The 27,899-nt window shown below is 34.1% G+C and overlaps 1 long non-coding RNA gene across 2 annotated transcripts; it reads right to left on the bottom strand.

Annotated features, from left to right (window-relative positions):
- LOC133315739 (uncharacterized) lies at positions 1-27,862 on the bottom strand. Of its 2 annotated transcripts, XR_009752127.1 has the most exons (5): positions 27,701-27,862; positions 25,383-27,296; positions 25,212-25,303; positions 612-677; positions 1-168 (listed from the first exon to the last, which is right to left on the bottom strand). It is a non-coding gene; the product is annotated as an uncharacterized LOC133315739 (long non-coding RNA). The 2 variants fall into 2 exon arrangements; XR_009752126.1 differs by lacking the exons at positions 1-168; positions 612-677 and having other exon boundaries at positions 24,983-25,303.
- Between the last annotated feature and the right edge of the window lie 37 nt (positions 27,863-27,899).

Here is a 27,899-nt window from a genome sequence, read left to right on the forward strand (position 1 = left end):
ACTAAAAACTCAATGCAACGCAACCTTTGAACCTTTTTTGAATTTCTATAATGCGTATTGGAGTATCGGGGAGTGTCGGACACGACACGTCAAAGTTTTTGAAGTGTCAGTGCTGCATAGCATCTGACCTCTTGCCATGCGATGCTTCAGCACCATCAGCTCTTGTACCTGAAATGATGATCCCCATAATGCGGGGTGAGATAATATAATTACCTCAGTAAGCTAGGGACCCTTGGAGGGCTCCTCCACCCCCTAAGCTCACTTCTGGTATAAACACAGTATAAAAAAATCCATGCATGCATCAGAATATGTCTGACAATGCAGTGTACAATAATATAATTCTACTGGCCAGAGAATATAACAAGTATGCATTACATAAGGAAACACCGTCTTGCAACATACTGTATGAGGAAACATTATCTCATACTACGCATAAGGAAACACCGTCTTATGCCTCACACAAGGAAACACCGTCTTGTGTGGCACACAAACATACATATATATACATGCAACATATACCAATTTATATTCACATACCATATCAAACTATCACCCACCACGGAGATTGGTGGAACAAACGGGGGGATTAACCCCAAGGACCGAAAGCTTACCTGGCAAGCAGTGTCCTCCACTAATTCTCGTGTCCACAGCGTCAAGATCTCTCACAAAGTCACAACCTAATTCCAAGACGTGAAGATAATCAGTATTCTTATATACCAGTCTACCACATTTAATTTTCAAGACTACACATACAAGCACTTGATTTTTAGTCCAATTTATCAAAGTGTCCTAAATGGCGATTTCATAATTTTTCCTTTTACGTGAACCAATCCTAGCTCAAGTTATCAAAGATTGAAGAAAAAAAAGAAAAAAAGAAAGTCGTCCTGTCGTCTGGCTCGTCGCGTGAAGGAAGAAGAAGAATACGAAGGTTTTTATATATTTCACGGTTAAGGAAATTCAACTGGGTAAGGGCTTATCCATCCTGCTCACTAAAGTCTCATTCAAACGTTGCACACTAGTCCAGAATATTTTTATGGTAATATTTATAATTTTACTTTTCACTTTAGGGTAACTTTATTTACCCGCATTTTTACCTCTTAACTGTCATTTTAACTCTCTTTTTTACCAAAGGTGACTTTATTTTTTTTCTTCTACTTTCCTTATAATTATTCCTCAATAACATGATTAAAATTATTAAATCTATACTACATGTGAGGGTTATTATATCATCTGTCTTCATGTATATATTTTGTATAACTAAAGTCTTTGTAAATTAATAATATAATATAAGTTACGTATTATATTTCATGTTACAGTTTGTTTTGTTTATTATATATGTTATTGTTTGTTTTATTTATATATATACGTTACTATTTGTAGGTTTGTATATATATATATATATATATATATATATATATATATATATGTGTTATTTACGTTATATGTATGTATATATATTGAAACAGTAAATGATTTTTTTTATAATCTAGAGTATAATTATTTTATTTTCATAAAATATATACATACAAAATACAAAAGATTTCTTTGAATTATTTTATTATTTTAAAATTTAGATTCATTGTTAAAAAATACTTATGTTGTGTATATTTTGCCTTTGGGTCATTATCATGATAAAATAAAATATAAAATAAAGCAATCTTCTTCCAAGAAAGGGTAAAATAAATTTTCACAACCAATCTAAGGTAATCATTTTTTTAAAATAGACAGCGTGGGATGCTAACACCTTCCCTACATGTAACCGATTCTCGAACCTTGCTCAATTTTAAAGACCAATTCACAAAGATAAAAGGTTTTTCCAGTTTTCCTAATAAAAAATTTGGTGGTGGCTCTATTTTCAAAGTCGGTCCTTACAAACATGACAATTATATTCAATCTTGATGATCCACCAATCAACCATAACCAAATTCATACTTAATCAGTTAGCAAAAGCTTCTATATTTTTATTTGTATATAACCAAAAAAGAAAGATAGATAACAATCTTTAGATACTTGGGCACCAGATATCATCCATACAATTCAATTTCCAAAAGATAGTCATATGGCTTGAACAACGAATAAATCAAACAAGATACTTACACAAATAGCTCTAGCTTCTTCATTTATGTAAGTTCCATCACTCTTTTTATGAGCATTGGTATATAAACTACCCCTACTCACTCATTGTCCAGTTTTATTCATCTATTGCATTGAAAATGTTTTCAAATGTCAACAACACAAAATAGTATAAAACAAGTGGAACGACAATTGTTATAACATGATTTTAAATACTCACTATCCCCACACTCCTTTCTCGAGGCTATTTGTATAATAACCCTAATTACATAACTTTTAAATTAGAGTGTTATGATGAGGACCTTATGGTCATAAATGGAATGACGATGAAATTCTAAGAATTTTGATATCCATATTAAGGGTATTTTACACAGGTGAATTTTCATCAGTTAATTTTGGCTGTTGACGCAGTAACAGTCAATAGAATAGTTCCAAGTTAGCAAATTATGGTTAGAGAGCTATTTCAATTATATGATTATCATAGATGAGGTTAGCATATGATTTGATGAAGTTTGATACCCATATTATGGTATTTTGGAAAAGTCACTTCTGCCGGATATTTTGTACTGCTGTAGAAGCAGCCGGTAGAATCTTGGAATGGGAAAAAGATGAGAAAATGGAAAGAAAGACCAATATATGCCTAACAAGTCATAATTAGACCAATAATGTTAAAGTTAAGAAGATTATGAAATCCGGGTACAGTTAAGAACACTGATAAAGACTACAGTGCAATTAAATAGCTGTTAGTGGATCTGTGATCGACTAATCAAATTTTTAAGTTATGAACATGATAATTAGACAAAATTAATATTAATTACTTAAAGTTAGAGTCTTGGGTGTTTCCAGGTAAAAATTTGATAACGATTAAGATAAAAATTACACCGGGTTTCACTAGAGGATAAAGTGCCACTAAAGTGACATGGCGACCCTAATTTGGGCACCTCCCCCCCCCCCCTTGGGCTTCAGATTTCAGCCGCCCCATCCCCCTCTCTCTAAAATTCAAAGTTCCAACTTTGCTCTCACTTCTCTCTAGAATCTCTCCTCCTAAACCTCACTAAATCACCAAACTTCTTTCACAAAACTTGTTCCCCTCACTCTCCTCTTCACAACCATACAATTTTTATGGTCTGAAGCAAATTTTCGTGTTCTTCCTCCCCAAGTCCAGCCACGGTTTTGAAGCTTCATGAAGCCATGATGTTGTGTTCTTGAGTCCTCTTGAAGAACACCACTTGTGTGCTTGGTTCTCTTGAGTTTTGGTGTAAGTTTCCTAAATTTTTATTGAAAAATCTCATCTTTCTTTCTTGTGTTCTTGAGCTCTAACTCTTGAGCATATTTTTGAAGGTGTATTCTTGTTTAAAGGAGCATTCTTGTTGGAGAAAGTGAAGCTTGGATGTAAAAGTGTGAGCTTGGAGAAGTAAGCATCATTTTGGGAAAAGATGACCCAAAAATCCTTCCTCTCCTCACTTTCATTCTCGGTTTTGCTTTATGGGTGGGGAAAATATTGTTGAAAATTTTAAAGAAAGGGTTCTTGATGGTTGTTCTTGAGGATTTTTGAGTTATGAACCAAGAAAATGTTGGTTTGATGTGTAAATGTGCAACCTTGGGATCCTTGTGAGAATTTCATGTAAAAAGATGAACTTGAAACCTAAAAGGACACATGAAGATTAGGCCTTTCCTTGGAAGACTAGGGTTTGATGACTGAAAAATGTTAAGAAGTTGTTAAGTGTGGAGAAATCCCAAGAGGAGCTAAGAAAGACTAACTAAGTGGGTTATCTCTAAGTGAAACCTACTAATCTTGATTAAGGATGACTAAAAATCCTAATAATCCTAACTAATCAAATCTGCCCTCTTGAGTATAGGATGGATTAGTTGTGTTAAAAATAAGAAAATCATGGATTAATGGATTAATTAAGTGTAGGGACTAATTAACTAAAAAAATTATAAAGAAACAAGCTTAAAAACTCCAAACTACACCCGTAAACATTTCGGCCATGTGTAATTAAATTAGGGTCACTATGTTAAAATTAACACTAAGACCTAATTACGACACTAATCTAGTGGTTAAGTGAGGTGGACTATGCATAATACACTTATTAAATATTAAACCCTAAAATTTGACCTAATTAGGGTTTAGGAGCACTAATCATGCAATTAGTGAACTTGAGGTACCAAGACATAGTATGACTAAGTGGGACTTCGTAATGAACCTAATTAAGGACAAACCCTAAAATTAAAGTAACCTAGGGTTTCTAACAAAACATAATTAAGGTTTGTTAATTAAACCTAATTAAGGAACTAAATGGTAACTTAAGCTTAGGATGGACTTATGGACACATGACCATGTGAATTAATGAAAGCAAATCCTAGGATATATATATATATATATATATATATATATATATATATATATATATATATATATATATATATATATATATATATATATATATATATATATATATATATATATATATATATATATATATATATATATATATATATATATATATATATATATATATATATATATATATATATATATATATATATATATATATATATATATATATATATATATATATATATATATATATATATATATATATATATATATATATATATATATATATATATATATATATATATATATATATATATATATATATATATATATATATATATATATATATATATATATATATATATATATATATATATATATATATATATATATATATATATATATATATATATATATATATATATATATATATATATATATATATATATATATATATATATATATATATATATATATATATATATATATATATATATATATATATATATATATATATATATATATATATATATATATATATATATATATATATATATATATATATATATATATATATATATATATATATATATATATATATATATATATATATATATATATATATATATATATATATATATATATATATATATATATATATATATATATATATATATATATATATATATATATATATATATATATATATATATATATATATATATATATATATATATATATATATATATATATATATATATATATATATATATATATATATATATATATATATATATATATATATATATATATATATATATATATATATATATATATATATATATATATATATATATATATATATATATATATATATATATATATATATATATATATATATATATATATATATATATATATATATATATATATATATATATATATATATATATATATATATATATATATATATATATATATATATATATATATATATATATATATATATATATATATATATATATATATATATATATATATATATATATATATATATATATATATATATATATATATATATATATATATATATATATATATATATATATATATATATATATATATATATATATATATATATATATATATATATATATATATATATATATATATATATATATATATATATATATATATATATATATATATATATATATATATATATATATATATATATATATATATATATATATATATATATATATATATATATATATATATATATATATATATATATATATATATATATATATATATATATATATATATATATATATATATATATATATATATATATATATATATATATATATATATATATATATATATATATATATATATATATATATATATATTATATATATATATATATATATATATATATATATATATATATATATATATATATATATGGTTCGGCCATATAGGGTATAATTAGGGTTTAGGGTTGAAAAATTTAAAGAATAATGGATTAAGGTTTGATTATGTGTCTAAGGCTTTAACCAACTTGTAACTTGGAGTAACAAGAAATAATTCTTAGGATTTAGATTAAGGGACCCCACGATTTTGGGACTTGAACTAAGGGATTTAAATGTTGAAGTTTGTATTAATTGCTTGTAATGCAAGTTAACTCTTCATAATGCACTAAAATACGTAATTATGTAATAATTGGTCTAGACTTATAATGGACATATTATTGGCATGTAAGAATGAAATGTGGAATCATCAAGTGATTGAGTATTAATGATATAAATGATTCCTGCTCTAGGTTTGCCTAGAGGACTTGGCACTTGAGGATTTATTGGAGCATACGTGTTTTACTGTTGGAGTTAGGCTTGTAATAAGCTCAATGAGGTAAGCTCCTGGTTGTAGTGGCTCCTCTCTCTTGTGGCCTCACCATGATGGTGGGCATTATGGTTGTATTGTATGAAAGTATGTGGTATAATGTGTATGTGCATTCATTCACATTCATATAGATGTTATATGATTCTTGATGTTATGATGATGCACTGATGATATATGTTATGAGAATCCTGGCCAATGATCATGGTATGTATGCTACCTATGACTTGACTTTGGGAGCTATTTCATACTGAGGTTGGGTTGACTGTCTATGGCTTGACCCTGGAGTCACACATGTGTAATCGTCTATGGCTTTGACCCTGGAGTTACACAAGGATGATATGATGATACTATGTTTATGTTGTATGCCTGTATTATATGCTTTAATATCTGACTTGTCATGCAGGAAGTGGGCTCAGGGTATGAACCTTGAGCTTACTAAGATGTGTTATCCCATCCCATTTGGGGACATCATTTCAATTACCCAGAGTAGTGGAGATGCTTCTAGGGGAAATGCCCTCGCCTTGGAGTAGTAGATGGCGATGCTGATTAATTATATTCTAATTAGATTTTGTGATGGCATGTATAATTATTAACATGCCTAATTATCTTATGTTGAGATTATATTATGTATTTATTTAGGCTCATTATTGTAGTATTGGAGCCCTGGATTATTTACTGATGCTTATACGTTTTAAAATTAATATAGATTTGATGTATGTATTCAGTTATTTGAGCATAGAGCCTTATTGTTTGAATTGACCCAGAGAAGGGATCTTAGTCCGTGTGGAACTTGCGAGCTGTCTGTTTAATTATTGTATCTATCAGGTTATTGTATGTGTGGGACCCATGTTCCCAATTATCCAAAATACAGCCGTTATGATGTCCACGAGACTCCGTCAGGAATGACACTTGAGGTCATATCCGGATGGTCAACGACCTATAGTGATGGCCAATGGCTTTAATTAGTAGACCTAGATGTTAATGTTACGCAAACGTAATATATCAGATGAACGCTTTAGAAATATTTTAGAAAATATCTTGGAAAAAGTTTACTCATATTTTTATAAGACGCTTTCTTATTTTTTTAAATAAAGTCTTCCGTTGTGTATGCTAAATATCATGTATGTTAACAACCGGAGTACTACGGGGTGTTGCATTTTGAATCGCTAGGGTGGTGTATTGTAAGCTTGGTTCTATTTTGAGTGTCCTTTTATATATCTCTTGCAAAATAAAACATGAAAACTTATTTAAGATTTAAAAAGTATCTAAATATAAAATGTTATTATACCTGAGTCCTGTTGTCTAATCTATAAGCAATATATCAAGCCAATTCAGTTTCCTTGATTGCCAATAGAGGATTCTTGATACTTTCTTCACGACTTTTGCTGTAACGCCCGGCCGCTTCAAGAATCAACGACTATCCCCACATACTAACACGAAACTTTTCAGTATACTTTTTCCTCATTCGCACACTTCCCGGAAAAACTTCCCAGGAGGTCACCCATCCCAGAATTGCTCCAAGTCAAGCACGCTTAACTATTGGAGTTCTTCTGTTTCGGGCTACCGAAAAACAGATGCATCTTGCTAGTATAGGTAGTACCAATTAATTCTTATAAGCTATTCCCAACTGTATCGTCCCATACCAGCACAGTCTCTGGAATCCCTCTCTTTCGGGTGTTGATTCGATTCATTCATGTACCCCCGTCCCTAGAAGCCTGCCAGGAGCCGCTCCTTGTTTGTGCCCTTTCGCACCGGCGATCACTCCCCGCCCTTATCAGCGCCCGGGATGTTACATGCCCACCAGCTTCCGCCTGGTTCGTCCTCGAACCACACCGTACTGGAAGAGAGGCCCTGGTCTGATACCACTTGTAACGCCCGGCCGCTTCAAGAATCAACGACTATCCCCACATACTAGCACGATATTTTTCAGTGTACTTTTTCATCACTCGCACACTTCCCGGAAAAACTTCCTAGGAGGTTACCCATCGCAGAATTGCTCCAAGTCAAGCACGCTTAACTATGGAGTTCTTCTGTTCCGGGCTACCGAAAACCAGATGCATCTTGTTAGTATAGGTAGTACCAATTAATTCTTATAAGCTATTCCCAACTGTACCGTCCCATACCAGCACAGTCTCTGGAATCCCTCTCTTTCGGGTGTTGATTTGATTAATTCATGTACCCCCGTCCCTACAAGCCTGTCAGGAGCCGCTCCTTGTTTGTGCCCTTTCGCACCATGCCCTTTCGCACCGCCATCACTCCACGCCCTTATCAGTGCCCGGGGTGTTACATGATCTAAAAAGGTATTTTGGAATACCTCATTACTCCTTCTGATTCTTCTCCACACATTTTGTGCTGGGTTCGAACCGAGTTCTTGGATGTTACATTTAGCAGATGCATCTTGTTAGTATAGGTAATACCAATTAATTCTTATAAGCTATTCCCAAACTGTGCAGTCTCATACCTGCACAGTCTTTGGAATCTCTCTCTTTCGGGTGTCGATTCGATTCATTCATGCATGTAACCCCCCGCTGGAAGCCTATCAGGAGCCGCTCCTTGTCCATGCCTCTTTGCACCAGCGATCACTCCTCGCCCTCGTCAGCGCTCGGGATGTTACATGCCCACCAGCTTCTGCCTGGTTCGTCCTCGAACCACAACATACTGGAAGAGAGGCATGCTCTGATACCACTTGTAACGCCCGACCGCTTCAAGAATCAATGACTATCCCCACATACTAACACCAGACTTTTCAGTGTGCTTTTTCCTCACTCGCACACTTCCCGAGAAAACTTCCCATGAGGTCACTCATCCCAGAATTGCTCCAAGTCAAGCACGCCTAACTGTGGAGTTCTTTCGATCCGGGCTACCGAAAAGCAGATGCATCTTGTTAGCATAGGTAGTACCAATTAATTGTTATAAGCTATTCCCAAACTGTGCAGTCTCATACCTGCACAGTCTTTGGAATCCCTCTCTTTCGGGTGTCGATTCGATTCATTCATGCATGTAACCCCTCACTGGAAGCCTGTCAGGAGCCGCTCCTTGTCCATGCCTTTTTGCACCGGCGATCACTCCTCGCCCTCATCAGCGCTCGGGATGTTGCATTTGCTCCAATTATGGTTTTGTCTAAATAATCTTAGTCTACTTTTTTTTTCACTTCTTCCCGATGACCTTCATTATGTATGAATGTTCAGCATCTTCATGAATCGAGCCCCACCATAATTTTTTCTTTACATACAATGGTGCATTAGCGAAAACATTACGTCATGTTAAAAATTATGTAAGATATATACTTAAAAATGAAATTGTCATTTTATACCTTTATTCAGTTACCGCTACAATAAACGCATCAGAAACTACATCTATGATTCGTGATAATGAAGGCAGGTTCAAATTTGTCATCACAAAAGCTAATGTGCCTAGGTAAAGCCTTTTTTTCTGAATGTATTATTGAAAAGAACATTCCTGTAATATGTAAGCTTTAGTTCAGATCTTTTAATGAACTTATAATTTTATCCAAGATTTTTAGTCATATTTAATATATTTTATATATATATATATATATATATATATATATATATATATATATACTTGTTTCTATTATGTGCAATCATCCACTCCAGAAGATTTAATCATGGTAATCAGAGAGTTTTAGCAGCAGGATCACTTTATTTCCTTGAGGAACCAATTTGTTCTGACGGTCTCAAATATTTAAGGCAAGTGTATCCCTCAACAGACAAAGAAACTCCAAATGCAAAGGTGTGCGGTACAAAGAGATCAAGGCATAGCAAGAACAAACAGGTGTATCTAAGACTTATCTATTCATAAAACTCTAAATAAATCACAAGGCCTGTGCTGCATTCTAAACATGATGACGATGGATCTTAAAATAGATAAAAATGAAAATAAGCCTGAGGGATTTTCATAGTAGTACTTGCATTTAAGTGTTTAACAATTATTAATTAACCACACAATGTTAGGTTCTTGAAGCAAAAAAAATAAATAAAAGACAAAATAAAAGTTAAAGACCACAAAATGCTACGCTCATCGATGAGAACACAAAAGGTTAAAAGAAAAGAGAAGAAAACAATTACAAATTGAGGTTCATATAGCTCAGCCCATATGAACCTTCACAACAATAATAGCTACAGTTAGATTGCTGTTGAAAGACCTTTCAATATTTGGACTACCGAGCTTTTGAAGTTTACAAAAGCCTTAAGTGTGTTAGGAGAGAATAGTACTGTTACTTTTTTCTCTCTTCCCTTTTCTTTTCTTTTGTTGAACACTATATCAGTTATATATGGGATTAAGCTTTGGTTTTCATAAGGTAGTTACTAATTCAATATCAGTGTACTTTGGTTTCTATTTTTGCATTCATATGCTTGTCCAAAAGCTATATTAAGGTGGATGAATAAACCTCTCTTAACACCTCACCAGGTGCTAATGCTCTCTTATTTCCATGATTAAGTCCTCCAAAGTGGATGACTGCACATTATAGAAACAAGTGTGTGTGTGTGTGTTCCATGATTAAGTTGTGTATGTGTGTGTTCCATGATTAAGTCCTCCAAAGTGGATGACTGCACATTATAGAAACAAGTGTGTGTGTGTGTGTGTGTGTGTATATGTGAGACTAAAAATCTTGGAGAAAATTATAACTTCACTGAACTAAAGCTTACAGATTATAGTGGACACCTAGGGATTTAATTAGAGGTATTATAAGATTAATTTGAGTAAGTAATGTGAGAGATATGAGTTTTAGAAGTTGGACCTTTGGAATTGTGCCCGCACGACGCGAGTTTGGGCAGTCTGGACTCAAATTCACTTTCTGGACAAACCACAACACATAATCCTCTCAAATTTTATGATAATATATATGACATCTTCAGATTTAAAATGAGGTATCATGAGCCTCATTTGACCAAGGGATGAGGGAGATATCACCCTCCAAAGTTAGGGTGTAAATTAAAGTTTTTAAGCTTGTTTCTTTGTCCTTTCTTTAGTTAATTAGTCCCAACACTTAATTAATTCACTAATCCATGATTACCTTATTTTTAACAAACTAATCCACCTTATACTCAAGAGGTCAGAATCATCATGTGTCTCTTTTAGGGTCCAAGTTCATCCTTTTCCATGAAATCCATACAAGGATCAAAAGGTTGTACTTTTACACATCAAATCAACCATTTCTTGGTTCAAAACTCACTCACTCTCAAGAACAATTATCAAAAATCTTTCTTTAAAAATTTTAAACAACATTTTCCCCAAACACAAGATAAATTCGAGGATTAAAAAGGAGGAGGAAAGGATTTTTTGGGTCATCTTTTCCCAAAGGAAAGCTTACATCTTCAAGCTCATACCTTTAGCTCCAAGCTCCACTTTTTACCAACAAGGATGCTCGTTTAAACAAGAATACACCTTCAAAAATATGCTCAAGAGTTAGAGCTCATGAACACAAGAGAGAAAGATGAGACTTTTCAAGAAAAGTTTGGAAAACTTACACAAAAATTCAAGAGAATCAAACACACAAGTGATGTTCTTCAAGAGAACTCAAAAACACAACTCCATAGCTCTTTGAACCTTGAAAACCGTGGCTGTTAATGAGGATATTGACCCCAAAATTTTTCTTCACACTATGAAAATGGCATGGTTGTGAAGAGGAGAGTGAGAGGAACAAGTTTGGTGAAGAAGATTTGGTGATTTGGAAAGGTTTTGGAGGTGAAATCTTAGAGAGAAGTGAGAGCAAAGTTTGAAGTTTGAATTTCAGAGAGAGAAGTGATAAGGGGGCTGCTGATTCAGAATGAGGGGGAAGGGGAAGGGTGCCCTAATTAGTGGTGCTATGTCACTTTAGTGGCACTTTGTCCTTTAGTGAGACCCGGTGTAATTTTTATCTGAACCATCGTCAAATTTTTACCCAGAAACCCCCAAGACTCTAAATTTAAGTACTTAACATTAATTTTGTCTAATTATCATGTTCATAACTTAAAAATTTGATTAGTAGATCACAGATCCACTAACAGTTATTTAATTGCACTATAATCTTTACCGGTGTTCTTAACTGTACCCGGATTTCGTAATCTTTTTAACTTTAATATTTTTGGTCTAATTATGACTTGTTAGACATATATTGGTCTTTATTTCCATTTTCTCATTTTTTTTTGTTCCGGGATTATATCGGCTGCTGGTACAGCAGTACAAAATACCCGGCAGAAATGACTTTTCAAAAATACCCCAATATGGGTATCAATCTTCATCAAATCATATCTCAATCTCATTCATGATGTTTATATCATTAGATTAGCTCTCTAACTATAATTTTCTCACTTGAAGCTATTCTACTGACTGTTACTGCGTCAGCAGTCAAAATTAACAGATGAAAATCATCTGTGTAAAATACCCTCAATATAGGTATCAAAATTCTTAGAATTTCAATCTCATTTCATTTATTACCATATGGTCCTCATCATAACCATCTAATTTACAAGACATATAATTAGAGTTATTATATTCCCCACACCTTTTAAAAAGATTTTGTCCTCAAAATTGGATCATACCTGATATCAAAATGGGGATAACGCCGGAGAATATCACCCTCCCGCTCCCATGTGGCATCCTCAGGTGTCAATCCTTCCCATTGAATCTTGATCATGGGAATGACTCTATTTCAAATTCGTTTCTCATCTCGAGCAAGAACCTTAGAAGGTCCAACAACGAACTTCAAATCCTTCTTAACCTCTATGTCATCGCGCTGAACAATATGTGAATCCTCAGATATATATTTGCGTAGCTGACTCACATGGAAGACGTCATGTAAATTCGCCAAGTTGGGAGGTAGAGCAAGTTGATACGCCACCGGTCCGACCCTCTTTATTATCTGGTAGGGCCCAATGAACCGTGGACTCAACTTCCTAACTCCCAAGGCACGACCAACACATGTAGTAGGTGATAGTCTGATGAATACATGATCTCCTTCAGAGAACTCAAGGGATCTGTGTTTGGCATCATAATAACTCTTCTGACGGCTTTGGGCTTTCTTCAGCCTATCTCTGATCATCTTAATCTGCTCGGTAGTCTCTTGGACCAAATCTGGCCTCATTAACTATCTTTCTCCAATCTCCGACCAACAAGTAGGTGCTCTGCACCTACGGCTATACAAGGCCACATAAGGAGCCATGCCCAAACTGACATGATAACTGCTGTTGTATGAGAACTCAACCACTGGCAGGTACTTGTCCCAAGCATTACCTTGCTCAAGCACATATGCTCTCAGCATGTCCTCCAGTTTTGAATGGTCCTCTCTGTCTGACCATCTGTCTGCGGGTGATATGCAGTACTCAATCTCAATTGAGTACCAAAGGCCTCATGTAACGCTTCCCAGAAGCGTGAAGTAAACTCAGGATCCCGATCACTGACTATGTTTTCGAGAATGCCATGAAGCTTCACATTCTCTCTGACATATAGTCTGGCTAGCTGCTATGTGAAGAAATTCGTCTTGACTGGAATGAAATGGGCGGATTTAGTCAACCTATCAACCACCACCCATGTGGAATAAAATCCAGCCTGGCTTCTCGGTAATCCAACAACAAAGTCCATGGATATACTCGTCCACTTCCACTCCGGAATATCTAATGGCTGTAACAAACCAGAAGGCTTCTGATGCTCAATTTTCACCTTCTGACAAATAAGGCGCTTATTCAAAAACTGGGCTATGTCGTTCTTCATCCCAGACCACCAAAAATTCCATTTCAAATCTTGGTACATCTTAGTTGCACCTGGGTGGATGGTGTACTTACCGATATGGCCCTCTGTTAACACTTCTTCCACCATTGGTCCCTTCGGAACAATTAACCGATCTTTGTAGTATTTCACATTAGAAGCATCGGTAAACACAAAATCTTGCCCTTTCATCATTTGAATCCCTTCATCAAGCACTTGGGCCGCTTTAACTCTCTCTATTAACGAATTTCAGACTTCGACCGTAGTCATGAAATATGAAGTCTCTAGTGGTGTCACAGAAATTCTCAAATCTCTGAACTCCTCAATCAAATCATACTCTGCAATCATCATGCTAGCTACACCCGTGGTCTTTCTGCTCAAGGCATCAGCCACTACATTCACCTTTCCAGGGCGATACTGAAGGTCAAACTCCTAATCCTTCAGAAATTCCATCCATCTTTTTTGCCTCATATTAAGCTCTTTTTGATCGAACAGGTACTTCAAGCTTTTATGGTCACTATAAACTGTCAAAGCAGCACCATACAAGAAGTGCCTCCATATTTTCAATGCGAAAACCACAGCCGCTGACTCAAGATCATGAGTAGGGTAATTCTCTTCATGTGGTCTCAACTGTCTAGAAGCATAGGCCACTACTTTTCGCTACTGCATCAACACGCACCCTAATCCATACTTGGATGCATCACAATAGATCTCAAATCTCTTTTTCGAATCAGGAAGAATCAAAACTGGTGTGGTAATCAATTTATCTTTCAATTCTTGAAAACTCACATCACACCCAAGGGTCCATGCAAACGGCACACCCTTTCGGGTCAACCTAGTCAATGGCAAGGCGATTCTGGAGAATCCCTTCATAAACCGCCTGTAGTATCCAGCTAAACCCAGAAATCTCCAGATTTCAGTCATACTCTTGGGTCTCTCCCAATTCAACACAACTTCGATTTTACTCGGATCCTCAACCACTACAGCAGATGAAATGACGTGACCAAGAAACTGGATCTCATATAACCAAAACTCACACTTGAATGGCTTGGCATATAATTGATGCTCCCTCATAATCTATAAGATTATCTTCAAATGCTCTGCGTGCTCTTCTTTGCTCTTGGAGTAGATCAAAATATCATCAATAAATACCTCAACAAACTGATCTAAATGTGGTTTGAAGATACGATTCATATAACTCATGAACATTGTCGGGGTATTAGTAAGCCCAAATGGGATCACTAGATACTCATAGTGCCCATATCTGGATCGAAAAGTCGTCTTTGGAATATCCTTTGCCTTTACTCGGATCTGGTGATATCCGGAACAAAGATCAATCTTCGAGAACACAGAAGCACCTCTGAGCTGATCCAATAAATCGTCAATGCGTGGTAGAGGATACTTGTTCTTTACTGTCACCTTGTTTAACTGTCGATAATCAGTGCACAATCGCATAGTTCCATCCTTCTTCTTCACAAAGATAACAGGTGCACCCTAAGGAGATACACTCGGTCTGATAAAGTTCTTGCTGGACAATTCTTCTAACTACTTCTTCAGCTCTGCTAGCTCCACTAGTGACATCCAGTATGGAGCCAATAAGATAGGTCTCACATATAATAACCCTAATTATATGAATTTTAAATTAGAGGGTTATGATGAGGGTTCTAAGAATTTTGATACCTATATTGATGGTATTTTACACAGGTGAATTTTCATCTGTTAATTTTGACTGCTGACGTTGTAATAGTCACTAGAATAGCTTCAAGTGAGCAAATTAAAGTTAAAGAGCTAATCTAACGATATAAACATCATGAATGAGGTTAGGATATGATTTGATGAAGATTCATACCCATATTGGGGTATTTTTGAAAAGTCACTTCTGTCGGGTATTTTGTACTGCTGTAGCAGCAGCTGGTAGAATCCTGAAACGGGAAAAATATGAGAAAATGGAAATAAAGACCAATATATTCCTAACAAGTCATAATTAGACCAAAAATGTTAAAGTTAAGAAGATTATGAAATCCGGGTAAAGTTAAGAACACCGGTAAAGACTATAGTGCAATTAAACAACTGTTAGTGGATCTGTGATCGACTAATCAAATTTTTAAGTTATGAACATGGTAATTAGACAAAATTAATGTTAGGTACTTAAAGTTAGAGTCTTGGGGGTTTCCGGGTAAAAATTTGATGACGGTTTAGATAAAAATTACACCGGATCTCACTAGAGGACAAAGTGTCACTAAAGTGACATGGCACCATTAATTAGGGCACCCTATCCCTTCCCCCTCATTCTGAATCAGCATCCCCCTTCTCACTTCTCTCTCTAAACTTCAAACTTCAAACTTTGCTCTCATTTCTCTCTAAGATTCCACCTCCAAAACCTTTTCAAATCACCAAATCACCTACACCAAACTTGTTCCCTTCACTCTCCTCTTCACAACCATACCATTTTCATGGTGTGAAGCAAAAATTTTGTGGTCAATATCCTCATGAACAGCCACGGTTTTGAAGGTTCAAGGAGCTATGAAATTGTGTTCTTGAGTTCTTTTGAAGAACATCACTTGTGTGTTTGATTCTCTTGAGTTTTTGTGTAAGTTTCCTAAACTTTTCTTGAAAAATATCATCTTTCTCTCTTGTGTTCATGAGCTCTAACTCTTGAGCATATTTTGAAGGTGTGTTCTTGTTTAAAGGAGCATCCTTGTTGGTAAAAAGTGGAGCTTGGAGCTAAAGGTGCGAGCTTGAAGATGTAAGCTTTTCTTTGGGAAAAGATGACCCAAAAATCATTTTCTCCTCCCTTTTAATCCTCGGTCTTGTCTTGTGTTTAGGGAAAATATTGTTTAAAATTTTTTAAGAAAGAGTTTTGATGATTGTTCTTGAGGGTGTGTGAGTTTTGAACCAAGAAATGGTTGATTTGATGTGTAAAGGTACAACCTTTGGATCCTTGTATGGATTTCATGGAAAAGGATGAACTTGGACCCTAAAAGAGACACATGATGATTCTGACCTCTTGAGTATAAGGTGGATTAGTTTGTTATAAATAAGGTAATCATGGATTAGTGAATTAATTAAGTGTTGGGACTAATTAACTAAAGAAAGGACAAAGAAACAAGCTTAAAAACCTTAATTTACACCCTAACTTTGGAGGGTGATATCTCCCTCATCCCTTGGTCAAATGAGGCTCATGATACCTCACTTTAAATCTGAAGATGTCATCTATATTATCATAAAATTTGAGAGGATTATGTGTTGTGGTTTGTCTAGAAAGGTAATTTGAGTCCAGACTGCCCAAACTCGCGTCGTGCAAGGACAATTCCAAAGGTCCAACTTCTAAAATTCATATCTCTCACATTACTTACTCAAATTAATATTATAATACCTCTAATTAAATACCTCGGTGTCCACTACAACATATTAAAATTTGAAAGAAATCAGACATCTGGAACTCTCACAGGGACAAAATTCGTGAGGGATGTTGGAATTCCCTACACTGCCTAAAAACAGATTATTGAGTTGAAATTCCACGAATTTTCTCTCCCTCAATGATTACTCAAATTAGGTTCATAATATATAGAATTAAAGATAAAGGTGTCTAGTTGTCAGCATAAAAATTTGAGAGCAATTGGTTTAGTAGATTTTCCAAAATCGCAGAAATGGTAAAGGATGTCTAGGGCTCTGTTCGGAGTTAGCAAACAGCTTTGCTCTTCCAACTTCAAATTGTTATAACCGGAGCTAGAAAACTCCAGATGAGGCATGTGATACCTTGTTGAAAATATAATTGAGTCTAGATTAACATACTAAAAGATGATAATTTTATAACAAGTGAGTTGCGCTCAGTGACTAGAAAATAGAAGCGTGTACAGTTGTGGGAAAACCGTAAAAGTGATATTTAAGCTAAGTGGGCTTATGGGAACCATTAGTAACTTATAATAAATCATATATATGGATTGGATGAGTGAAAAATAATCTAAGTTACCTAAGTAAGCCTTGCATGTGATTTTAAGCTATGTAAGTAATTGAAGATTCAGGTGGCTTGTAATAATGCACTAAAATACGTAATTATGTAATAATTGGTCTAAACTTGTAATGGGCATATTATTGGCATATGAGTATGAAAAGTGAAATCATTAAATGATTAAGTTGTGGATATGACTTGATTAATTAATATGTAATTAATTATGTGAATAGTTCCTACTCTAGGTGTGCTTAGAGAACCGTGCACTTGAAGATTTTGTTGGAGCATACGTATTATATTAGAGTGTGGACTTGTGCTAAGCTCTCTAAGGTAAGCTCCTAGTTCTGGTTGCTCCTCTCTCTTGTGGCCTCACCAAGATGGTGGGCATTATGGTTGTATTGTATGAAAGTATATGGTATGAAGTATATGTGCATTCATTCATATTCATATAGATGTTATATGATCTTGATGTTATGATGATGCACTGATGATATATATTATAAGGATCCTGGACACTGATCATGGTATGTAGGCTGCCTATAACTTGACTATGGGAGCTATTTCATACTGAGGTTGTGTTGTCTGTCTATGGCTTGACCCTGGAGGTCAAACATGTGTAACCCTTTATGGCTTTGACCCTGGGGTTACACAAGGATGATATGATGATGCTTTGTTTATGTTGTATGCTTGTATTATATGCTTTATATCTGACTTGTCATGCAGGACATCATTTCAGGTACCCAGAGCAGTGGTGATGCTTCAAGGGGCAGGCCCCCGCATTGGACACCTAGGGCTTTAATTCTAGGTATCATAAGCTTAAGTTGAGTAAGTAATGAGAGAGATATGAATTTTAGAAGTTGGACCTTTGGAATTGTCCTTGCACGCCACGAGTTTGGGCAGTCTGGCCTCAAATTCACTTTCTGGACAAAACACAACACATAATCCTCTCAAATTTAATGACAATATAGATGACATCTCCATCTTTAAAATGAGGTATCATGAGCCTCATTTGACTAAGGGATGAGAGAGATATCACCCTCCAAAGTTAGGGTGTAAATTAAGGTTTTTAAGCTTGTTTCTTTGTCCTTTCTTTAGTTAATTAGTCCCAACACTTAATTAATCCACTAATCCATGATTACCTTAATTTTAACACAACTAATCCACCTTATAGTCAAGAGGTCAGAATCATCATGTGTCTCTTTTAGGGTCCAAGTTCATCTTTTTCCATGAAATCCATACAAGGATCCAAAGGTTGTACCTTTACACATCAAATCAACCATTTCTTAGTTCAAAACTCACACACCCTAAAAAACAATCATCAAAACTCTTTCTTTAAAAATTTTAAACATCATTTTCCCCAAATACAAGACAAAACCGAGGATTAAAAAGGAGGAGGAAAGGATTTTTTTGGTCATCTTTTCCCAAAGTAAAGCTCACATCTTCAAGCTCACACCTTTAGCTCCAAGCTCCACTTTTTACCAACAAGGATGCTCCTTTAAACAAGAACACACCTTCAAAAATATGCTCAAGAGTTAGAGCTCATGAACATAAGAGAGAAAGATGAGATTCTGCAAGAAAAGTTTAGAAAACTTACACAAAAACTCAAGAGAATCAAACACACAAGTGATGTTCTTCAAGAGAACTTAAGAACACAACTCCATAGCTCCTTGAACCTTCAAAACCGTGGCTATTCATGAGGATATAGACCACGAAATTTTGCTTAACACCATGAAAATGGTATGGTTGTGAAGAAGAGAGTGAGGGGAACAAGTTTGGTGAAGGAGATTTGAAAAGGTTTTGGAGGTGGAATCTTAGAGAGAAGTGAGAGCGAAGTTTGAAGTTTGAATTTTAGAGAGAGAAGTGAGAAGGGGGCTGCTGATTCAGCATGAGGGGGAAGGGGAAGGGTGCCCTAATTAGTGGTGTCATGTCACTTTAGTGGCACTTTGTCCTTTAGTGAGACCCGGTGTAATTTTTATCTAAACTGTCGTCAAATTTTTACCCGAAAACCCCCAAGACTCTAACTTTAAGTACTTAACATTAATTTTGTCTAATTATCATGTTCATAACTTAAAATTTTAATTAGTAGATCACAGATCCACTAACAGTTGTTTAATTGCACTATAGTCTTTATCAGTGTTCTTAACTGTACCCGAATTTCATAATCTTCCTAACTTTAATATTTTTGGTCTAATTATGACTTGTTAGGCATATATTGGTATTTATTTCCATTTTTTCATCTTTTTCCCGTTCTGGAATTCTACCGGCTGCTGCTACAACAGTACAAAATACTTGGCAGAAGTGACTTTTCAAAAATACTCCAATATGGGTATCAATCTTCATCAAATCATATCCTAACCTCATTCATGATGTTTATATCGTTAGATTAGCTCTCTAACTATAATTTTCTCACTTGAAGCTATTCTACTGACTGTTACTGCGTCAGCAGTCAAAATTAACAGATGAAAATTCACATGTGTAAAATACCCTCAATATATGTATCAAAATTCTTAGAATTTCAATCTCATTTCATTTATGACCATAAGGTCCTCATCATAACCCTCTAATTTAAAAGTCATATAATTAGGGTTATTATAAATCATGTATTCACCAAGTGGAAACCAAAACAGAAACAAATGAAATAATAAAAAACTACAACAAAAATAACTGATAAAAAATCAAAAACACGAACGAGTTTTTTAGAGGGAAAATGAATACCACGAATGAGTTCAAGGAGAATCGTCTTCAACGCAAATGACCCAAGTACTGGTGGTTGGGGGAGGACTGGAGTCTGGAGGTGCCGGTGGACCAGTGGCTGAATCAGTGAATCTCGTGGATGAATCGCGTGACGGTGGTAGAGGATGGAGACTGCTCTGCCGTTTAGAATTAGGGCAAATGATTTTTGCATTTAAATTTTCACAATTTTACTTTTTTACTTTTACATTCATTTGTTAAAAAAATTAAAATTTCAAAATTAGAAATAGCAACCCGCCGGGCCAACTAGGCCCGACCTGTTATCAACCCGTTTTAACCCATTTGTAAACGGGGCGGGTTATATTGGGTTAGTGGGTTAAGACTCATAACCCAACCCGCCAACTTGAGCTGGTTAAATGGGCTGAACTGACAAGCTAGGCCCATATTGCCAGCCTCAGAAGCACGGACACGCTTCTTAAAATAAAAATTGGGTGTCGGACACGCGTTCGATACGTGGTCAACTTTTTCGGACACGTGGTCAACGCTCAGACACGTTTTTTTTTTAGTCTTAATTTTATTTTATTAACTAAAAATAAAAAAATTATTTATAAATCAATTTTTTTCTGTTATGAAATTTGACATGAAAAATTAACAAAGTACGAAATATTATTTTTGTTTATATTTATGTTATGAAATTTGAATATTTGATTGGTTATATGACTTGTTATGGACTGTTATATCTATTAAATATAAATTATATTATATATATTAAAAATATTATTTAATATCAAAACGTGTCCCAACGTGTCGAAATATGCCATTTTTTAGAATTAACGTGTCGGCGTGTCGTGTCGTGTCCCGTGTCAGTGTCCGTGCATCATAGTTGCCAGCCCTACCTGGCGGGGTCGACCCCAAGGTGGAGCGAGGTTTTAAAACACTGGTTCATTAATTTTAATTGTAAAAACTAGAATCACGAATGTATCTAATACTTGTTAATTAATTAATTATTAGTATAAACTAAAATGGGATCATAAAACATACACAGCAGTACAATTATTTCATCATCTACTCTATTATTTGCAACATTTAACATAAGCAATAGATCAACAATACAACAATTTTATGTGTAATTTAAAGTTTAAAGCAGCATATGACAAGAATCTAGGAAAATAACCAACTTAACAAAAAAATGTTTGTATTTTCGAACAATATGTTGGAGTCTTATAATTTCTATTCATCTTGTTTTCCTTTCTAAATTCAATTTGGTTGAAGTACACTATATTTGACCTTAATGACATATAATCCCTCTTTTAAGAAATTTATATTGCAAGTTCCTAAACAAAAACATAGGTTTAACAACAATTTCATGTGTAATTTAAAGATTAAAGCAACATATGACAAGAATCAAGGAAAATTAACCAACTTAACAAAAAAATGTTTCTATTTCCGAACAATATGTGGGAATCTCATAATTTCTATTCATCTTGTTTTCCTTTCTACATTCAATTTTGTTGAAGTACACTATATTTGACCTTAATGGTATAGAATCCCTCTTTTAAGAAATTTATATCGCAAGTTCCTAAACTAAAACATAGGTTTAACATGATAGTTATATTCAATCTTGATAATTGTAAGAACCCGCACCGTTAATTAAGGAATTTAATTAATAAATTACGAGAAAATAGGAAATGATTCCATAATTGACCCTTAAAATTATTATGAAGCTTTAATAATCATAGTAAGTGAGTAATAATGCTGAAAGTCGTTTTTCGGAAGAAAAGTGCAGATACCGGTTCTGCTAGTCGGTATAAATGCGTACCGAAAAAGTATCCCGAAAAATTATAATAAGTGTATGAAAATTACTAGAATGATATGTAGGACTTGTAAAACGAGTTTCAAGTCCAGATAATGAGAACTGGTGCTAGAAACCGGTACTGGCTTGGAAAAGCGCGTACCGGAAAGGTACTCAGAAAATTACAAAAAAAATATGATAATTCTTAGAAAAATGTCTAGTTTCAGAATCCAAAGTTTGGGATTAAAATGCTAAGCGTAGCAATTAAAGTTAATACTGTGTGTTTAAGTGTGTTTGGGCTATAAATACCCTTTTAAGGGCACATAACCCTAGAAAACTGTCTCTATGCGTGAGTGTCTTGTGGTGGCTGATCAGTTTTACTCTGTGTTGGTGCTCTCTTCCCTTGTGTGAGCCTTGTGACCTTCTACCTCCATGTTACCTCTTCCTAAACACTTGGGCTTGAGGGTGTGAGTCTTGTGAGCAGAAAAGAGTCATCTTTCTGAGTTTATGAGTTGTTGTTTGTGAGGTTCTTGCTCTGAGTTGGAGAGTTTGGAGGGGAGTCATCTTGTTCTTGGTGGTTTAGAGCTCCAAGTAGCTTCCTTGGTGAGGAAAAGACTCATCTTGTTGGTCCATTTCGTGCACCTTGTTGAGTCAGTCTTGAGGGCCTGATTGTGAGCTCCAAAGAGCAACCTCTTCTTCTGTTTTGAGCTGGGGTATGTGTACCAACCTTTGATCATGAGTTTAATGCTTAAAAATGAAAGCTTGATGCATGTTAAGGCTTAAAGTTGATAACTTCTTGTTGGGTAATGTTGAACACACCTAGAAATGCATGTTTAGGTGCTTAAAATCGTTAAAAACCCAACCTTGGAAGGATATCTTCACGAAATGCATTTTCTGCATTCTGTCGTGAAATATCCGAATATGTGCCCGATGAATATCCGGATATGTGATATCCGGATATGGGTTTTGAGTATCCGGATAATAGATATCCGGATATGGGATTCTGGATATCCGGATATTGCATATCCGGATATGTCCAGTGAGATATTCGGATATTGCATATCCGGATATGGTCCCGAGGAATATCCGGATATTCTGGGATTTCGCAGAACAGTAGCTGTGCTGTGTGTACAGTAGGCTATTGGGGGTTTGTGGACCCTAGATTGATGAAGCTGAACTTCTGTAATTAATGATTTAAGTCAGAATCGTTGTGATTAAGGACTTATGGCTTGGTATGGAGCCTTAAGACGTAAAACGTAAGGAAAGGCGTTGTCGTTAAGTTATATGCATGTGGTACATGTTTATTAATATAATGTTGGTCCATAACAGATTGTGAATCTGCTGTGTTTGGACGTTGAGCTGTGGACTCTTGGTTATTGGATAGCTAGCTTGCGAGGTAAGCTTTCGTGTCCTCGGTTTAGCCATGTTGTGGTTTCACCATATCCCATGGGGGTATGGTTTATGCATGCTATGTACATGCTTTTGGATATTTGATATGTTGATTGAACTTTACATGTAATGGCTTTTAATATGCATGTGTTGTTTCATCTTGACGGGAAGCCTGAGTATGTAGCGCCATACAAGACGGTGTACCGGGGTGAATGCAAGTGGTACTTGCACGGTGTGTAGGTGATAGACGTATACCTACACTGTCTCTGGCCAGTAGATTAGTATTGACACACATGGCATGATTATCTGCTGCATTGCATTGTTTTAAAAATGATAAATGATAAACTGCTTTTGAACTTATATTGCACATGTAAGTGAGCTTGAGGTGGAAGATCCTTGAGGACTCACTGACTTACTGAGATTTCTAGATTAGAGATCTTACCCCACGTTTGGGGAATGCTTATTTCAGGATCAGGTAGTATAGGTACTGATGCCTCAGGCGGCAGGAGGCCGGAGCTTAGCTGATTATGTTGTTTCTGCTTATTTGTTAGCATGACTGGATATTGATGCTGATTATGTCTTATGCCTTTTATAATTATGTTGTTGTTGTTGATACTGATGTTGGGCATGTTGCCTTATTTGAGTAAGCATGGGGATTGTCCATAACACTCTCTGTTAGTACTTTTTAGATTGGAGTTGTATAAACTGTTAGATGGTCCGATCTACATTGTTGTAGTTCCGTGACTAGAGCCACACTTATATTATCTATGTTATGAGGTATTTCAGTTAGCTGTTTTATTACAATTACATACAGGCGATGTTTTATTAATTGATTATTAAGCAAGTTGGTAATGTTAATGGCATCATAATTGAAAAGAAAAAGTAATTCTGCATTTTATTAAGCGCAGCTTAATACGATATTATGATTACATTACCGGATACATACGGGATGTTACAATAATCCACCAATCAACCATAACCAAATTCATATTTAATTAGCTAGCAAAGGCTTCTACATTTTTAAATAAAATCTTTATATATAACCAAAACAGAAATATAGATAACAATCTTTAGATACTTGGGCACCAGATATCATCCATACAATTCAATTTCCAAAAGAGAGTTATGTGGCTTGAACAAAGAACAAATCAAATAAGATACTTACACAAATAGCTCTAGCTTCATCATTTATGTAAGTTCCATCACTCTTCTTATAAGTATGGATGTATAAACTACCCCTACTCACTCGTTGTCCAGTTTTATTCATCTATTGCGTTGAAAATGTTTTGAAATGTCAACAACACAAAATAGTGTAAAACAAGTGGAATGACAATTGTTATAACATGATTTTAAATACTTACTATCCATACACTCCTTTCTCGAGGCTTTTTGAATTGCCAGGGTGGTGTATTGTAAGGTTGGTTCTATTTTGAGCATCTTTTTTATATATCTCCTACAAAATAAAACATGAAAACTTATTTAACATTAGTATTAAGATTTAAAAAGTATCTAAATATGAAATGTTATTATACCTGAGTCATGTTGTCTAATCTGTAATCAATATATCAAGCCCATTCAGTTTCCTTGATTGCCAATAGAGGATTCTTGATACTTTCTTCAGGACTTTTGCTCCAATCATTGTTTTGTCCAAATAATCTTAGTCTACTTTTTTTTTTACTTCTTCCCGATGACCTTCATTATGTATGAATGTGCAGTATCTTCATGAATAGAGCCCCACCATAATTTTTTCTTTATATACAGTGGTGCATTACTGAAAACATTACATCATGTTAAAAATTATGTAAGATATATACTTAAAAATGAAAAGTTCATTTTACACCTTTATTCAATTACTGCTACAAGTAAAGCATCAGAAGCTACATCTATGATTCTTGATAATGAAGGCAGGTTCAAACTCATCATGACAAAAGCTAATGTGCCTAGATAAAGCCTTTTTTTTTTTAATGTATTCTTGAAAAGAACATTCCTGCAATATGTAAGCTTTAGTTCAGATCTTTTAATGAACTTATAATTTCATAGAAGATTTTTAGTCTTATTTTATATATATATATATATATATATACTTGTTTCTATCATGTGTAATCATCCATTCTGGAAGATTTAATCATGGTAATCAAAGAGCTTTAGTAGCAGGATCACTTTATTTCCTTGAGGAACCAACTTGTTCTAACAATCTCAAATATTTAAGGCAAGAAGTGTATCCCTCAACAGACAAAGAAACTCCAAATGCAAAGGTGCGCGGTACAAAGAGATCAAGGCATAGCAAGAACAAACAGGTGTATCTAAGACTTATCTATTCATAAAACTCTAAATAAATTACAAGGCCTATGCATTCTAAACATGACGATGGATCTTAAAATAGATAAATATGAAAATAAGCCCGAGGGATTTTCACAGTAGTTCTTGTGTTTAAGTGTTTAACAATTATTAACTAACCACACAATGTTAGGTTCTTGCAGCAAAAAAAATAAAAATAAAAGAGAAAATAAAAGTTAATGACCACAAAATGCTAAGCTCATCGATGAGCACACAAAAGGTTAAAAGAAAAGAGAACACAATAATTACAAATTGAGGTTCGTGTAGCTTAGCCCATTCACAACAATAACTGCTACAGTTAGATTGCTGAGGAAAGACCTTTCAGTATTTGGACTACTAAGCTTTTGAAGTTTACAAAAGCCTTAATTGTGTTAGGGGAGAATAGTACTGTTACTTTTTTTCTCTCTTCCCTTTTCTTTTCTTTCGTTGAACACTATATCAATTATATACGGGATTAACCTTTGGTTTTAATAAGGTAGTTACTAATTCAATGTCAGTGTATTTTAGTTTCTTTTTTTGCATTCATATGCTTGTCCAAAAGTTATATTAAGGTGGATGAATGAACCTCTCCTAACACCTCATTAGGTGCTAATGCTCTTTGATTTCCATGATTAAGTCCTCCAAAGTGGATGACTGGACATCATAGAAACAAGTGTGGGTGTGTGTATGTGTATTAAGTGAGACTACAATTTTTGGAGAAAATTATAACTTCATTGAAAGCTCTGAACTAAAGCTTACAGATTACATGAATGTTCTTTTCAAAATTACATTTAGAAAATAAAGGGCATCATCTCCATGCATATTAGCTTTTGTCATAACAAGTTTGAACATGCCTTCATGATCGCGAATCATGGATGTAGCTTTTGATGCGTTAATTGTAGCAGTAACTGAAAAAATGTATAAAATGACAGTTTAATTTTTAAGTATATATCTTAGATAAATTTTAACATAATGTAATGATTTAACTAATGCATCACTATAATGTAATGTTCTAACTAAATGACAGACAAAAAGAAGTAGAGTCAAAGTTGCAAGATGGACAAGCTAGCCTGGTATAAGTGTTCCATCCAGATAGCATTGCAAGACAGGAAAGTCTCTAATAGGTTATTCTGCAAAATCAACAAAAGATTGCAAATATCAATAATATATCAATTTTAGTGTGAATAAAATCCATTTTGTAAATGCTTACATGTAGGAAATCACAAATTCGATTGTCAACACAATCCATATAAGAGAATCGAACAACAAAGGTATATTCAATCAAATCTTAAAAGAACAAGAGATTAGAAAATGTTAAAATCTAATAACATAAAAACCCTAAAATATGGGGGGGGGGGGGAATAAGATGACATAGAAGGTGAGAAAATCTAGAGAAAGAACCCTAAAATGGAATCTAACAACCACATACCTAAAATTTGATAAGTGATGAGATTATAGTTTTCTTTAGAAAAAGAATAAAGAAATATATGAGAAATTAGACAGAGAAAGAGACAAAGAGAAAAATTAGGCATACCTAAGTTCCATCGATAGTTCAAAGGCAACGGTGGCAGAGGAAAGATGGAAAAGTGAACGGATGGTGAAGGGAAATAGAGAACTGTTTTCGTTTAAAAGAGAATAAAATGGTGCGGTCGAAGAGGTAAAGTGGTATGAGAGAAATGAGAATGAAGTGAGGTATATAAGCGTTACGGAAGAAAGAAAACATGAGAGAAAGA

This window comes from Gastrolobium bilobum, unplaced genomic scaffold, assembly GCF_033153095.1.
Source record: "Gastrolobium bilobum isolate Gb01-03AN ecotype WA unplaced genomic scaffold, APGP_CSIRO_Gbil_v1 utg31796, whole genome shotgun sequence".
NCBI lineage: Eukaryota > Viridiplantae > Streptophyta > Magnoliopsida > Fabales > Fabaceae > Gastrolobium > Gastrolobium bilobum.